This window comes from Ochotona princeps, chromosome 2, assembly GCF_030435755.1.
Source record: "Ochotona princeps isolate mOchPri1 chromosome 2, mOchPri1.hap1, whole genome shotgun sequence".
In the NCBI taxonomy this organism is placed as follows: Eukaryota; Metazoa; Chordata; class Mammalia; order Lagomorpha; family Ochotonidae; genus Ochotona; species Ochotona princeps.
In genome coordinates, this window is record NC_080833.1 from 83451888 (window position 1) to 83466567 (window position 14680).

The following is a 14680-nucleotide window of genomic DNA, read 5'->3' on the forward strand; positions in this document are numbered from 1 at the left end:
TATTTATATAATATATAATATATTTAAATATTTAAATATATTTAAAGATATGAAATATATATAAATATATTTAAATCCATAAAATATATATTTGTATTTATATATTATATAATATATTTAAATATATGAATATATTTATATATTTATGTGTGTATATATTTATATATGCATATATATGCTCTTACATTCAGCAACCTAACTCTTGAGATTTACATTTTAACAGAATAATTATTCTTGTCTATAAAATTCACCTGAAAACATGATTCTTCCCAAAATTAATTTTAAAAATTTAAAAACATATTTTACAAAGAGGAGAGATAGAGAGAGAGCTTCCATCCACTGATTTACTCTCCAAATGATTGCAACAGCCAGAGCCAGTACAGTCTGAAACCCAGAGCCAGGAGCTTCTTACAGGTCTCCCACGAGGGTACAGGGGTCCAAGCACTTGACCCATCCTTGGCTGCTTTGCCAGGCCATAAACAGAGAGCTAGGTCAGAACTGGAGCAACCATGACACAAACCGGTGACCATATGTGCCACTGGTGCCTTAGCACAGAGGGTTAGCCTGATGCACCACTGTGCTGCACTACCGCCACATCATGTACACAAAAATTAAACGGAGCAACACATATCTACTACAGAAGTGACATATTGGTAACAGTGATGAAGCTGTATAATTCAGCTTTGTGCAGTCTTTATAGATGAAGTTGGAGAAAAATATTCACAACATTGAAATACATATATATCTTATATATATCAACAATATATATTAAAGAGCAGGCAGCTGCCCTCATGTTAAGAGGCACACCCCGTATCAGAGTACCTTGGTTCAATTTCCAGATCTGACTACTGACTCCAACTTTCTGCCAGTGTAGATGCCAGGAGGCATCAGCAATGGTCCCACACCTGGTTTCAGCCCTGGCCATGGTAAGCATTTGAAGAATAAACCAGCAGATTGCAGCTTTCTCTCAAAAAAATTTTTGAAAAAGGGAAGAAAAAGTATAAATGTTGCACCATGATGCTTTAGGGACTTAAGTATACATGAACAAATAAAGAAATACATTAACTATAGGAAGCAGTAAAAATAATCTTAAAAACTCCATTGTTTTATGAGCAAATAACAAAACACACGTGTTTTATAAGTATCTTTTTATTTTCTTTATTTGATAGGCAGATGCAGACAGACAGACATGCAGTTAGGTATAGAGGTGGAATTTTCATCCAAGTGTTCACTCCTGCAATGTATAGGCCAATGCTAGTGCAAGGAGCCAGGAACATGATGTGGTTCTTGCATGTGGGTAGTGAAAACTCAACTATGTCAGCTGTTATACTGCAGAAATTCATATTGTAATGGCCCAGGGCATGAATGATTTTAAGAGTTACATAAAAACCATAAATTAGGGAGAGCTACTTACTAGACAAAATAATTTGACTGTTTGGATAATGTTCTATTACAAGATACTTACTTAGCTTGTAAATTCGTTTCATCTACGGAGCAATAATATGGTAATCTCCCCAAACCAGTTAAGTCTTCCCATCTTTCTCTAGGAAAGGGTCCTTACAGTGACCCCTAAGTCACATACAATCTAGTGACTTGCTTTTTACTTCCCTCCAGTTATGAGTATTCTTACTCCAAGCCCACCCCCACAGGTTTCCTGCTTGCTCTTACCTCTGCCTACAAAGATATTTCACTAGATATCCCAACAGCTGGTCCTTTAGCAGACGCAAGCATTGTAGAAAGGTCACTTTCTGCCTAAGATCTTCTCTGTTCACCATATTTAGAACTTCAGCTCTCATTTCTCACACTCGCTGCTTTAATTTTTGCTGCAGTATGTACCAAATGACATCCACTCCTCATCTACCTTCTACTAGAATTCAGGATACTCAGTTGTTTTGCTCACTGAAGTGTCACTAGTACTGAAATGGTGCCTTTTATGGTATATATACTCAATAAATAGTATTGATAAATGTATGCAACAGATAATAAACTATAGCCTCTTATTATCATTACATTTACCTGCATAAGCATTTTATGTTTAATAATTGAACATTTATTATCTCACACGATAAGAAGAGTTCAAGGAAAGGATGATATGTTATTAATCTTTGACTCCTTCAGCTTCCAGTATCTGGAATTAAGCAAATGTGCTTTACATGTAACTTGAGTGAAAAATATGAAGTCAACATACATGTATACTTTTCCAGTAGCAGTCATCCCAGACGATCTTTAAGCATTTAAAATGAAACTGATCATATGTCAGAGAAACTCTAAGTTAAAATGTTATTCTGAAATAAGTTTGCTCTTATGATTTTTAACAGTGCACTTGATATTAGTTGAAAAACAGACCATCGATGCAAAGTATTTTAGTTTCAGTAGATTTGAAGATGTCTTGTCTTCAACACAGGTTTATGTGTATGTTCTTTTCATATATTCTAAGAAGTCTCTTAGTTTATTGAAAATGTTATCAAATGATTTTTTAAATATTTGGATCCATTTAGCTCCAGGGAGAGTTTATTTGATACTTGACATTTTATGTAGCATATTTACTTATAAATTATTTTAGCATTCTTTTAGAACTGATGTGTTACATGTGTATACATTTTATGTGGGTGTGTATAGGCATATATACACGTTTGTATGAAGATTCTTCAAAAACTAATGAAAATCTAACTGAAAAATAAAATATTTTTGAAATAAAAATGTGAAATCTGGGACTGGTGCTGCGATTGCAGTAGATTAGGCCTCTACCCGGGACTCCAGCATCCCATCTGTGTGCCAGTTCATGTCCCAGCTGTTCCAATTCTGATCCAGCCTCCCTGCTTATGGCCTGATAAAGTAGCACAGGATGGCTCAAGTCCTTGGGACCCTGCACCCACACGGGTGATCCAGAGGCAGCTGAACATCTTGGCTCCTGGCTTCATATTGGCTCAGCTCCGGCCTTTGTAGCCATTTGGGGAACGAACCAGTGGATAGAAGATCTCACTTTGTCTCTCTCAGTCTCTTTGTAACTGTGCCATTCAGATTAAAAATAAAAATAACTAAAAAAAAATGTGAAATCCATGCACCCAAGCGATCATAGGAAGTCTGTATTATGAAAAATTATGTATAAATTTTAAAATCTTGGCATTGAAAGAATCTTTCCTATCCTACTTCATGCTCCAAATGCCAACAACTGCCAAATCTAGGAGCCAGAAACTCATCTGCAGGAAATTGGTTGGATTGTTAAGTGGAGGTGGGATTCAAACTCAGGGTCTCAGATATGGGATGCAGTATTCCAAATAGAATTGGAATCCCACTGCACCACAATGTCCACCCCTAAACCTACCTTTTAAATCTATTTCCACAAACTGTCTGAAGTGCCCTCAGTATGTTTTTAAACCACAGTACATACTTTTTGCTTTAAATGATTTGTCACAGAACTCATAAATGTAATTATCTTGTTTTAGAATTTGATTGAAAGATCTCAATTTTTTTTCCATATATATATTTAGAGGGGGCAGTTTGGGGGAATATTGATTACAATAACTCTTCCAAGTACATTTCATAATGTGATCTTTGATACATGTCCAAATGGATTTTAAAACTTAGTAAATTGAGCTGCTTTTTGAGTACCATAATTTATTCCAGCCATCTGTATCACACACAAATTTCTTTCTTAAGGGCTTTGTGATTTTTTTGTGTATGTGTGCCTACCTCCAACACAGGACCACCTTTAGTATGTAACAGCATTAGCATATTTCAGGATTGACTTTGGCCCCCTGAAGAACATAACACATCTTTCCATTGAAACATTTTTCGACCTAACTATTTGCAACATGAAGATTAAAAAATATGCAACCAAAAACACTCTTTGGCATCGTATTTTCTATTTAAAGGCCACCAAATGTTTCTTTCTGAGAGATTGTATTGAGTGGTTAGGATCTTGGCATCCACTATTGTTCTAGGGAAAGATTTTCCTGGCTCACGCTTGTTATTCCTGGATAATGAATGAGGAGAGGACATGGACAGAGCCACCTTCCCATCTGTACTAGCCTTAACCACTATCTGCTGCTGCCTTGCATCCTCTACTGAACTATGCATGCTTAATCATTCACTTAACTTAGCTGTAATAAAATAGCTACTTCATTGATGGTGAACTACTTGCCCAGGACATTATATATAATCTCTGATTTATTGATCAAAAGATTCTGAATTCAAAGATAAAACATAGTGAAATTGCTGACACTTAAATTATTTATTATTTGGAGGGAAAATGTAGAATTTATTAAAATAATAACATTTGTGGATTTTGTTTCAAATGCCGTATAAATTATACAATGTTTTTTCGGTTTTCTAATGCTAACTTTTAATGTCCCTATTTTGCTAAGCAATTCATTAGATTCTTTTTTTATTACAAAGCCAGTTATACAGAGAGGAGGAGAGACAGAGAGGAAATTCATTAGACTCTTGATATTATCATACATTTAGGAAAAGTGAGGCTTTGTAATATTAATACTGTCCATTCAGAATGCTGATTGGTTGGCAGGAATCAAATAAGGGAATAAGTGTAAAAACTGTGTAATGCTGCCACTTGTAGCACCAGCATCCCCGTGACCGCTCATATCCTCGCTGCCCCACTTCCAGTTCAGCTCCCTGCTAATGTGCCTGGAAAAAAGCAGCAGAAGGTGGCCCAAGGACGTGGAACCCTGCATCTGAGTGAAAGACCCAGATGAAGCACTTGGCTTCAGTTGGGTCCTTCTCTGGCCATTGTAGCTATTTGAGGAGTGAACCAGCAGAGGAAAGATTTCTCTCTCCCTCTCTGTCTCTTTCACACACATGTACACACACACTCTCTCTCTCACTCTTTCTTCTTTTCTCTGTTTGTAACTCTGCCTTTCAAATAAATAAATATATTAAACAAACATAGATGTCTCTGTGTGGAAAACCAAATATCAGCATGACCTCTTGAGGAAGATGTGAAATCTTCATACCAGGAAATACACACAAAGAACATACACAACCGTTTGTCACAGTCCATCCCACTGCGCCCCCAAACACAAGTTGCTGGACTGCTTGGTTGAGCTTACATAGTCTTCTTATAATTCTTCTTTCTTTTCTTCCCTTCTTTCCTTCATAACAATGTCTTAAAGTTTCATAATTTCTAACCTTAGATTTTCAACACATAAGATTATTAATTGCGTTTGATTATGAAGTGAAAGCAGTGGTGTATCAGCCTGGTTGTGCAGAAATGCAGATTCCAACAGCAATCTCATCTATAACTTGTTTCTTAAGAGATAGCAGCTGGGCCTGGCGGCGTGGCCTAGTGGCTAAGGTCCTCACCAGGATCCCATATGGTCGCCGGTTCTAATCCCGGCAGCTCCACTTCCTCTCTGTCTCTCCTCCTCTCCGTATATCTGATTTTGTAATAAAAGTAAAATGAAAATCTAAAAAAAAAAAGAGAGATAGCAGCTGCATTGATGGTTGAAAACATGTCTAAATAACACCTCTCCTCAGTTTAAAACGTGTCAGTGATTCATCTTTGAAATTAAAGCAAAACTCACATTCCTTAAATGGTTTGAACTGCGTACTACCTCTAATTGCACTTTCTCCCTTTTCTCCTGTAGATCACACTACATTCATCATGGTAGCTACTCTTTATCCGACATGACAATTTCTAACCTCTCTGTGGTTTGCCATTGGGTTAACACTTACACTGTGATATAACGCAGGCAGTCATTCACTGATGAAGGATCAAGATATTCCAAAATAGGGAACTACACATTACAAAGGCTTGCACTTCATGCTTATCATTGTTTTCCCAGAACTGGGTAGGCACATGTACACATCATCTTCCATCTGTTTTTGCCTGATCATTTCCTCCCTTTTTAGCTACTGATACTATCAAATATTTGTAGGCCTCTTTAATATTATCTTCTTTTATACCATGAGTCGTGTGCATTCTCTAAAATATTGCCTATACTTGAAACAGTGTATGGTACATGATACACATTTAATAAATCAGCTTTTTACTTCCTTTTCAATTTAAGGATGGATATTATTTCTACTGTGCCAAAATATAATTAAATAAGAATATTGTTCATGGTGTGGCAAAGTCCAAATTCAGTATATGTGTGGCTGAGGATGGTGGTGTCTGTCCATACAGTGCATGGAAAGAGAGCTGTAGGAAGAAGGTAAAGTGGTAAGGGCAATTCATAGAAAGCATAACACTTGTTCTTTCTAACACCAAATCAAGGTTTATTGTCTTGTAGTAAACATTTTTTTAAATCTCCGGTGAAGTTTTATCTATATAGAAAAATGTTTTCTGTTTTCTTATTATAAATGTAACTCTGTCTCTGAAGCTAGAAGAATTTATTCCATTCGCTGAGAATTTCAATGCTATTTGCATGTTGCCTGGAATACAAATTGTACTTAGTAATCAATCAGTGTTTAATTGCCGCTCAAGTAAACCCTTGTAATCAGACTTGCTGTAAAAATGTTAAGGTGTGCAAGAAGCATAAGGTGGCATTTTCGCCTCCTTCTTATTATGCCTGTGTAACTTCCATTAATACTAATAGGAGGCACAGCTGGTCGTCAACAGGAGATTACAGGTTGCTGCTTAAATCATGTTTTATTTTTATACCTTGGCACGAGTTATGTATTGAAATCAGGTGGTCAGATTTTTACTGTTAAGAAATCTTTCTCTGAAAGAATGAGATGGGGGAGGCGGAAATTGAGTCTCATTTTTTTTTAATTTTGTGAATATAAAGACCCAAAATCCAAGCAGCAGCTTGTTCTCATACAGAAAGTCTGTCTTATTTTCTAGCACCAGCTGGAGTCTCATTTCTAATTTGCTGTGAAGAATTAAGTGATTTGAGACCCATACCCTGGAGTATTTGACCTGCAATGTCAACCAGCTAGCTTGCAATTCCCTTGGCTAGAAAGTTTCTCCAGAATTGATTTGAACTAACACCAGTTAAAATACTGTGCAATATAGTAGTAGATATCATTGTAAATATGAATATGACTTTATAGACATGAAAATGAATACACTGTAGAATATTAAAGAATTTAGAAACTTGGAGAGCCTTGGAGATCAGAAATGCTGTGATCATAGATACTGTTACCTCCAGGTCATCAGTTAGAGTCTGGCATACTAGGGTGGCTTTCCTCTCTGAAGGTAGTTGTAGCGTTTGTGAACTATGCCGGTTTTCTCAAGTTCATTTCTTTGTGACCAAGCCCATTCGTTGCGAAGTATCCACTGCTGTTATTCTTAATTATCACACTGTTGACAGAGCTGGAGGAGGGAAAAAGGACTACCTAGGACAAAGTTAGTGCAGTATTCTCAGTACCTCAAGTACAAGTCATCCTCTCATCCTGTTACCCTTGTCTGGCATCCTGTTACCCTTGTCTGGATTGTCTCCATCTTTCAATCTCTCTACCTAACCTAGTAGTTCAAATTACTTAACTCATTCTTTCCCCCTCTCCATAAAATTCCTTCCAGTAATTCCTGCTAGCAGATTTCGCTTTCTCCTAAACAACCTTGGTACCAATAACCTGAAATCAGATATAAGTAACACTAGTGTGAGTGACAGGGCCAGTAGTGCCAGATGCATTAGTATATAGATCACTATTTTGAATGGGAAATAAAATTCTCCAAAACTCTCCTAAACTCTTCTATTCTTGTTTCCTATTCATTTTTTCTTATATATTTTGAGTTTCAATCATGTCCCCTGAAGCCATATCCCATACCTGATTGTAAAATCTCAACAGACTCATTCCCCTGGAAATGTCACCCACTGACAAACTGTAGTTTGGGCACCTGTTTTTCATCACTGAGAACAAAACTTAGCAGAGCAGAATCACTTAATGTAAGGATTCAGTCAGACTTACAGCAGGGAAGGCCTCATCCACAGGACATTACAGAATGTGTGGAAGAACTTGGAGAAGGGCCAAGCATGAGTTGAGAAGTTTGAGAATTCCTGGTTGGAAAATCACATAGTAATTACTATCCTCATAACCCACTTTTCCACATACTCTGTTTTATAAATTTTGGGGGTGCTTGGTACATTTCATGTTCTTGTCAAATATATTATGATTTAATTTAGCACTGCAATGTAGATCAGTTCCCAATCTTGCACTTCTCTGCTTTTACGTATGAGTTAAAAAAAAAAAAAAACTGCATGCCACCTTATATTGAGAAACTACAGTATGCCACACAACACTGTGAGTGTGTTACATATATTATCCCATCCCACATTTAATCAGTTCCATAAAAGTGATCAGAACATGGTATGCTCTTAATACAGAAGAGAAAAGGTTTTTCAGGAACTTAAATTTCTCTACCTAAGTCACACTGCCAGAAATCTGAAATTTAAAGTTGTTATTTTCAACTCCACATTCTACTTCCTTAACAAACATTAGCAAGATTCAAATCCTAACTTTCTACAAAATGATCATCCTTTTTGGCATAAGAAGATCAAACCCGAGATTTTACCACAATATGTAAATTTTGTTGTGAGAAAAGCTATTCTGTACAAACCATATAGTAGTTTCATCATACTTTATTTAACATGCACAGTGGAATCAGAGAAAGCGATGTTGTTATGCTATCATATAGGGGCTCTTCAAAAGATTTTTGAAAATGAAATGAAATTAATAAACTTATTGCAGTGCTTCAATTTTTGAAATGCAGGAATCTATATTCATAATATAAATTTGCTTTTTGGTGTAATCTTCTGTAATTGACTTACATATCTCTTTTTATCATTGACATCATATAACACATTATCAAGTACTCAATAAATGCTCTGTAAAAGCATGTAACTTGGAGTTTATGTTCCAGTAAAAATATGAGAGCAAGTCATAGGAATTCAGAGATTTGTACCTTTACAAATTTTGTTGTGGGGGCCCGGCGGCGTGGTCTAGCGGCTAAAGTCCTCGCCTTGAAAGCCCCGGGATCCCATATGGGCGCCGGTTCTAATCCCGGCAGCTCCACTTCCCATCCAGCTCCCTGCTTGTGGCCTGGGAAAGCAGTTGAGGACAGCCCAATGCTTTGGGACACTGCACCAGCGTGGGAGACCTGGAAGAGGTTCCAGGTTCCCGGCATCGGATCGGCGCGCACCGGCCTGTTGCGGCTCACTTGGGGAGTGAATCATCGGACGGAAGATCTTCCTCTCTGTCTCTCCTCCTCTCTGTATATCTGGCTGTAATAAAATGAATAAATCTTTAAAAAAAAAAAAAAAAAAAAAAAAAAAAAAAACAAATTTTGTTGTGGGCCTGGTGCTGTAGCCTAGAAGCTAAAATCCTCGCCTTGAACGTGCCAGGATCCCATATGGATGCTGGTTCTAATCCTGGCAGCCCCACTTCCCATCCAGCTCCCTGCTTGTGGCCTGGGAAAGCAGTTGAGGATGCCTCAAAGCCTTGGGACCCTGCACCCATGTGGGAGACCTGGAAGAGGCTTCAGGCTCCTGGCTTTGGATTGGCTCAGCTCTAGCCATTGGGGCCACTTGGGAGTGAATCATCGGACGTAAAATCTCTCTGTCTCTCCTCCTCTCTGTATATCTGACTTTCCAATAAAAATAAATTTTTAAAAATTTGCTTTTAATTTGAGGGAAAAACAATATGCTACCTCAAATTACAGTAGCCAAAACCATGTATAGGTCATGTCCTGGTTTCCTCTTGTTCAAAGTTTGAGGAATATGTGTTCATTATTTGTTCACTTTATTCTTTCTGCATATTTTAATAATAACATAACAAAAATGGGAGAAAATTTATTATACTTAGAATTTCACCACAATTGTTTTAACTCTTTCAGTTTACACAATTGTTCGATGCAATTGCCATGAATTTAATAACCATGATTTGTAATCTGACTTTTTTTTTTACCTGAAATACACTTACTGTATTCTAAATTTTGAATACTGTGAGTATGTTAGGTTTATGCTGCAGTCTCAGTATGAATACCTTCTGGGGCTCTATTACACAAAAATGTATGCCAAGCTTATGAACATAATCCACACAGCTTGATAGAAGCCTTATACAGTTATCAGGACCTAGGAAACCAGAGCTTCCCTCTATGTAAATGAACCTGCTGGAACATGAGGTCTCCTTAGTCACTGCAGCAGATTAAAACGATTTAGGAATTTCTCACTTCTAAATGAAATACTTGAGCCAGAAATGACAAATATCACTTCTACTCAATCCTATGACCAAAATAAGCTCCATTATCCTGCCAAAATTTTCAGTGGGCTGAAAATCATAACAGAAAACAGGGAATATTTTAGATAGATAATGCTCTTCAATTTTCCAATCTTGTTCCTCTAGTTTCTTATAAAATAAAGATTTCTGCAAGTTGAGCTATCTGGAAGGGCACCCTTTTTCTTTTTCAAATCCTGATAAACATGGTAGTTAGTTAACTTACAGATATAGATTTACGAGAAATATAACCTTGTTTGTTGACAAAGAAATCACTTTCCGTTTTAGATCCTTAATCAGTTACATGACTCAAACACAATCTCAGCCAATCCAGTGTTGCCTTTTCCTTTCACTGGAGTTGAAACTGAACTTAGGCAGTTGGTTAAGTCCCTGTTTCACAGTAAGAAGGGTGAGGCACCTAATCTATGAATTTCATGGTCCTGTGTGATGACAGATGAAATGAGAATTATCCATTCTTTTTATGGTTCATTCTGGAAAGCACAGTCACCTTCTAACTCCTGAAGACAGGATTTCAAAAGCCCCCTGTTGTTGCTATGCACCTGTGGGCAATATGTAGCATGCTATTATGCTCCTTCAATCATAGAGGTCTGTGTCATGGATGGGCTGCTGTGACAGGAGATATAAAACAGGCAAGGTTCAGATCTTTCTTGCAGAGACCCACTATTAATGAGCATTCCATTTTTCTGGGAAATATGGCAAATGCAGAAAGTGATTATTGTTTCCCAGATCGTGATGCAGCTAAAATGTTACTTTATTTTTACTCAAGTTCCATTTTAACAACCCTTAACTTCATGAAGCTATAAACGTGGTAAATAAAAAGCAAAATGGGAAAAGGAAATGAGAAAAATACATTACTATTTGCCAAAGTATTCTGTAACAGCTTTTCCTTAAAGATATGTGTTGTTTTTCACACTTGAAGAAATAATGCTACCTAAGAAAATAAAAAGTCACTTCTAGGACAAATATCAAAACTCGGAATACCTGTTCAAGTACTCTTGACTGGTTTCTTGTGTGCAAAATATTCTTTGTCTCCAGCCAATGGAACCTGCCACTAGTAAGCATCCCAATCATGGTATGAACCTTGTAATTTTTTTTTATTAATTGCTTTTTGATACATTTTAGTTAGCACTTGATTCTCCCTTCCCCCTCCCCCAATTTCCCTCTCCTCCCTTCTACTCTTCCCTGCAGGTTCACAATGTGTGTCTTTCGTGAATTTTCCCAAGTGCATCTTGCTGCCACTGGAGTGTCTCCCAACCGTGTAGGAGACTGTCAGTCATTTCGTTGAGGGTTCATTCTTGTATCCTGAGGCCCTGATGTAGGTACAATGAGGATTCAAACTTCTTTATTTATGGGCAATTCCAATAACAGTGATAAAGGGGATATAGACCACCTCAGGTAATTTTACTTATGTATTTAGATGTCCCAGAAATAGAGGTATTTCAGCGTGTTTTTCAAGTTTGGTAGTGAGTGAAGAGCATCCATTTGACACACTGGATGAAGTCACGGCTTGGGATCCACACATCCTACATCGGAGTGCCTGGAATTCAGGTTTACCTCTGCTTCTATTCTGTCTCAAGAGGCAGCAGATGATGGCTGAAGTGTCTGCATCTAAGCCACACTCAGGGTGACATGGGAGTTCATGGCTTCTGCCTTTAGTCTAGCTCCGCCCTCACTGTTGTGGGCTCTGTAGGAGTGAATCAGCTCTACCTTTCAAATATGTTTTTTTTTTACAGAAGTAATGGCAGTGATGAAGTATTAATTGCTGTTATTTCTCTGTTCATTAGTTGCTTAGAAGCACCAGTTTGTCCAGCACTGGGAGAAGCTCACAGACTACCTATGTAATTTCCTTCTTTTTTCTACCTGGTTCCTGGGAAGGAAACTCTACTATTGTATTTCTAAGGAATCATTTCACAATCCTCCTACACATTAAACAAAAGAAAAAAATAATTTCATTTTAATGGAGAATATTTCAGAAGTACTTGTTATTTTTCCAAGGGGCCCACTGTGGTAGCCTAGTGGCTTTGCATGCACTGGGATCCCATATGGGTGCTGGTTCATATCCGGACTGCTTCACATCCCTTCCAGCTCCCTGCTTGTGGCCTGGGAAAGCAGTCGAGGACAGCCCAAAGCCTTGGGACCCTGCACCCATGTGGAAGACCTGGAAGAAGCTTCTGGCTCCTGGTTTTAGATTGGCTCAGCTACTGCCATTGCAGCTGTTGTGGCTACTTGGGCAGTGAACCAGCAGACAGAAGATCTTTCTCTGTCTCTTCTCTCTGTAAATCTGACTTTCCAATAATAATAACTAAATCTTTTTAAGAAAGAGATTTTTCCTTGTTTTAAAAAGGAGCCATCTAGTTAGTGGAAGGATTGTGTTCTGGAAGCAAGGTGACAGGAGACAGGGTCCTCAGCCCTGAACTGGCGATGGGAGGGAACAAAGAGAAGATACTCAGGTCCCGTGAAGTACTTGTCCTATGAGAAGCCTCTAGAATCATTGAAAAGATTAAGAACTATGTTCTACTGATTTGAGGTTCTTGGGAAGTTTCTATCGCAACAAATGCAGAAAAGGAGGAAGGTGATGTTCTACTGTTGCCAAAGCCACTACCTTTTTTCTATTACAAGAACTGTAATAGACAGCATGTGGTGGAAAATCAAAGTCTAATAGTGACATTGCGTGGTCTCTTCATTTCTTTAGAGACTTTCAGTCTTAGAAGAATTCCTATGCACCTCACATCTACCTCCCATCAATATAATATCTTATCATTTCACATATGTTAAAATAATGAATCATGGGGCTAGTGCTGTGTATCAGCACATTGAGTCACCTGTTGTGTTGCTGGCATCTCATATAAACAGCAGTGCATATGACATAGTTTATAAGACACAGTTACTCCACTTCCAATCCAGTTTCTTGCTGAAGTGCCTGGGGAGCAGCAAAAGATGAGTGGCTTGGACACCTACCACCCAGAGAGATCAGGGCAGAATTCCAGACTCCTGGTTTTGCCCTGGCCACTCCCAGCCATTATCACCATTGGAGAAATGACCATCTCGTTTTTAAATACATTTTAAAATTTTTAAAAACGAGAACTTAAGGAATTGGTGCCCATTGTCATTAACTGGAGCTGTACTATACTCTAGTTTCCTTAGTTCATACTTCACATTTATATTGTTGCGTAGATACCATCAGTATATCATATTACATTTTGCTAGTGTTTCTCTGTAGATTCTCATTGAGTGTGGCAGTTTCTCAGATTGTCCTTGTTTGGGATCGTCATTGGGAAGCACATATTTGAAATTTATTGAAGTGGGCTGGCTTCCGTACGTTTCTTGACTAGAATGTCATGTATTGGACATGATTGGACTCAGGATTTTGAAGACTACAGAGGTGAATCTTTGTCCTAGTTGCATCATATCAAGAGTATGTGTCCATCCTGACTGCTCATTGATGATACTAACCTTGATCACTTAGTTAAGAAAGTGTTAGATTTCTTTCCTGATAATTTACCCTCCACCACCACTATATTTTTTCAGAATGAAGTCACTATGAAAACCCAGACCAGATCTTTGAGGCAGATCTGTGGTATATCAAGTTAAGCCAACACCTGCAGTGCTGGCATCCTATGTGAGTACCAATTAGTGTCCTGGATGCTATATTTCTGATCCAGCTCACTGGTATCGTCCCTGGGAAAGCAGTCGACAGCTTGGGCCCCTGCACACACCTGGACAACCTGGAAAAACTTTCTGGCTCCTGGTTTCATAGTAACCCAGCCACAAGCATTAAAGTCGTTTGAGGAGTGAGAGATATGCTTTGTGTAAGCAGAAGAACAAAGGTTGGGGGGATATTCACTCCTTCTGGAAGGACAGAATCTGTACCTGAAATATTCTTAACTTTTCTGCGTGAAAATTTTGTTTATTCTTTTTCACTTTATTCCCCTCATTCAATAACATATTTATTCAAATGGATTGAGGACTATTTTATACAATAGGCTATAATCCATGCTACATTATTTTTTTTGCTCAGTTTTTCTAGCATATACTTTGGAAACGCTTTCGCTTGGCCCCTGTGCCTCTTGGACAAACCCCAGCTTTTCAAGCTGGTTTCTTTAAACAATATACATGCATGATTTTGAATGACTTATAGCTCACTTCTTTTTTTTAATCACTGAATAGTATTCTATAGTATCTGTCTTCTTTAAGTTACAATAAATTTTTCCACATTTATCCACACTGAAGTCTGTATCTATCAATGTCCATTGTTCTTTCCATTTGAATATTGCTACATTATATAAATACGTAACTCTTTGTTTATGCTTTTATCGATTGGTAGACATTTGTGTCCACATTGGAGCTATCGAGAATAATACTGCCACAAGCATTTACATACATATTTTTGTGTGAACAGGTTTTTCATTTTTGTTGAAATTACTGGATCACCTAATGACTCATGTTGAACCTTTTGAATCTCTGCTGAAGTGTTTTCTAAAATATC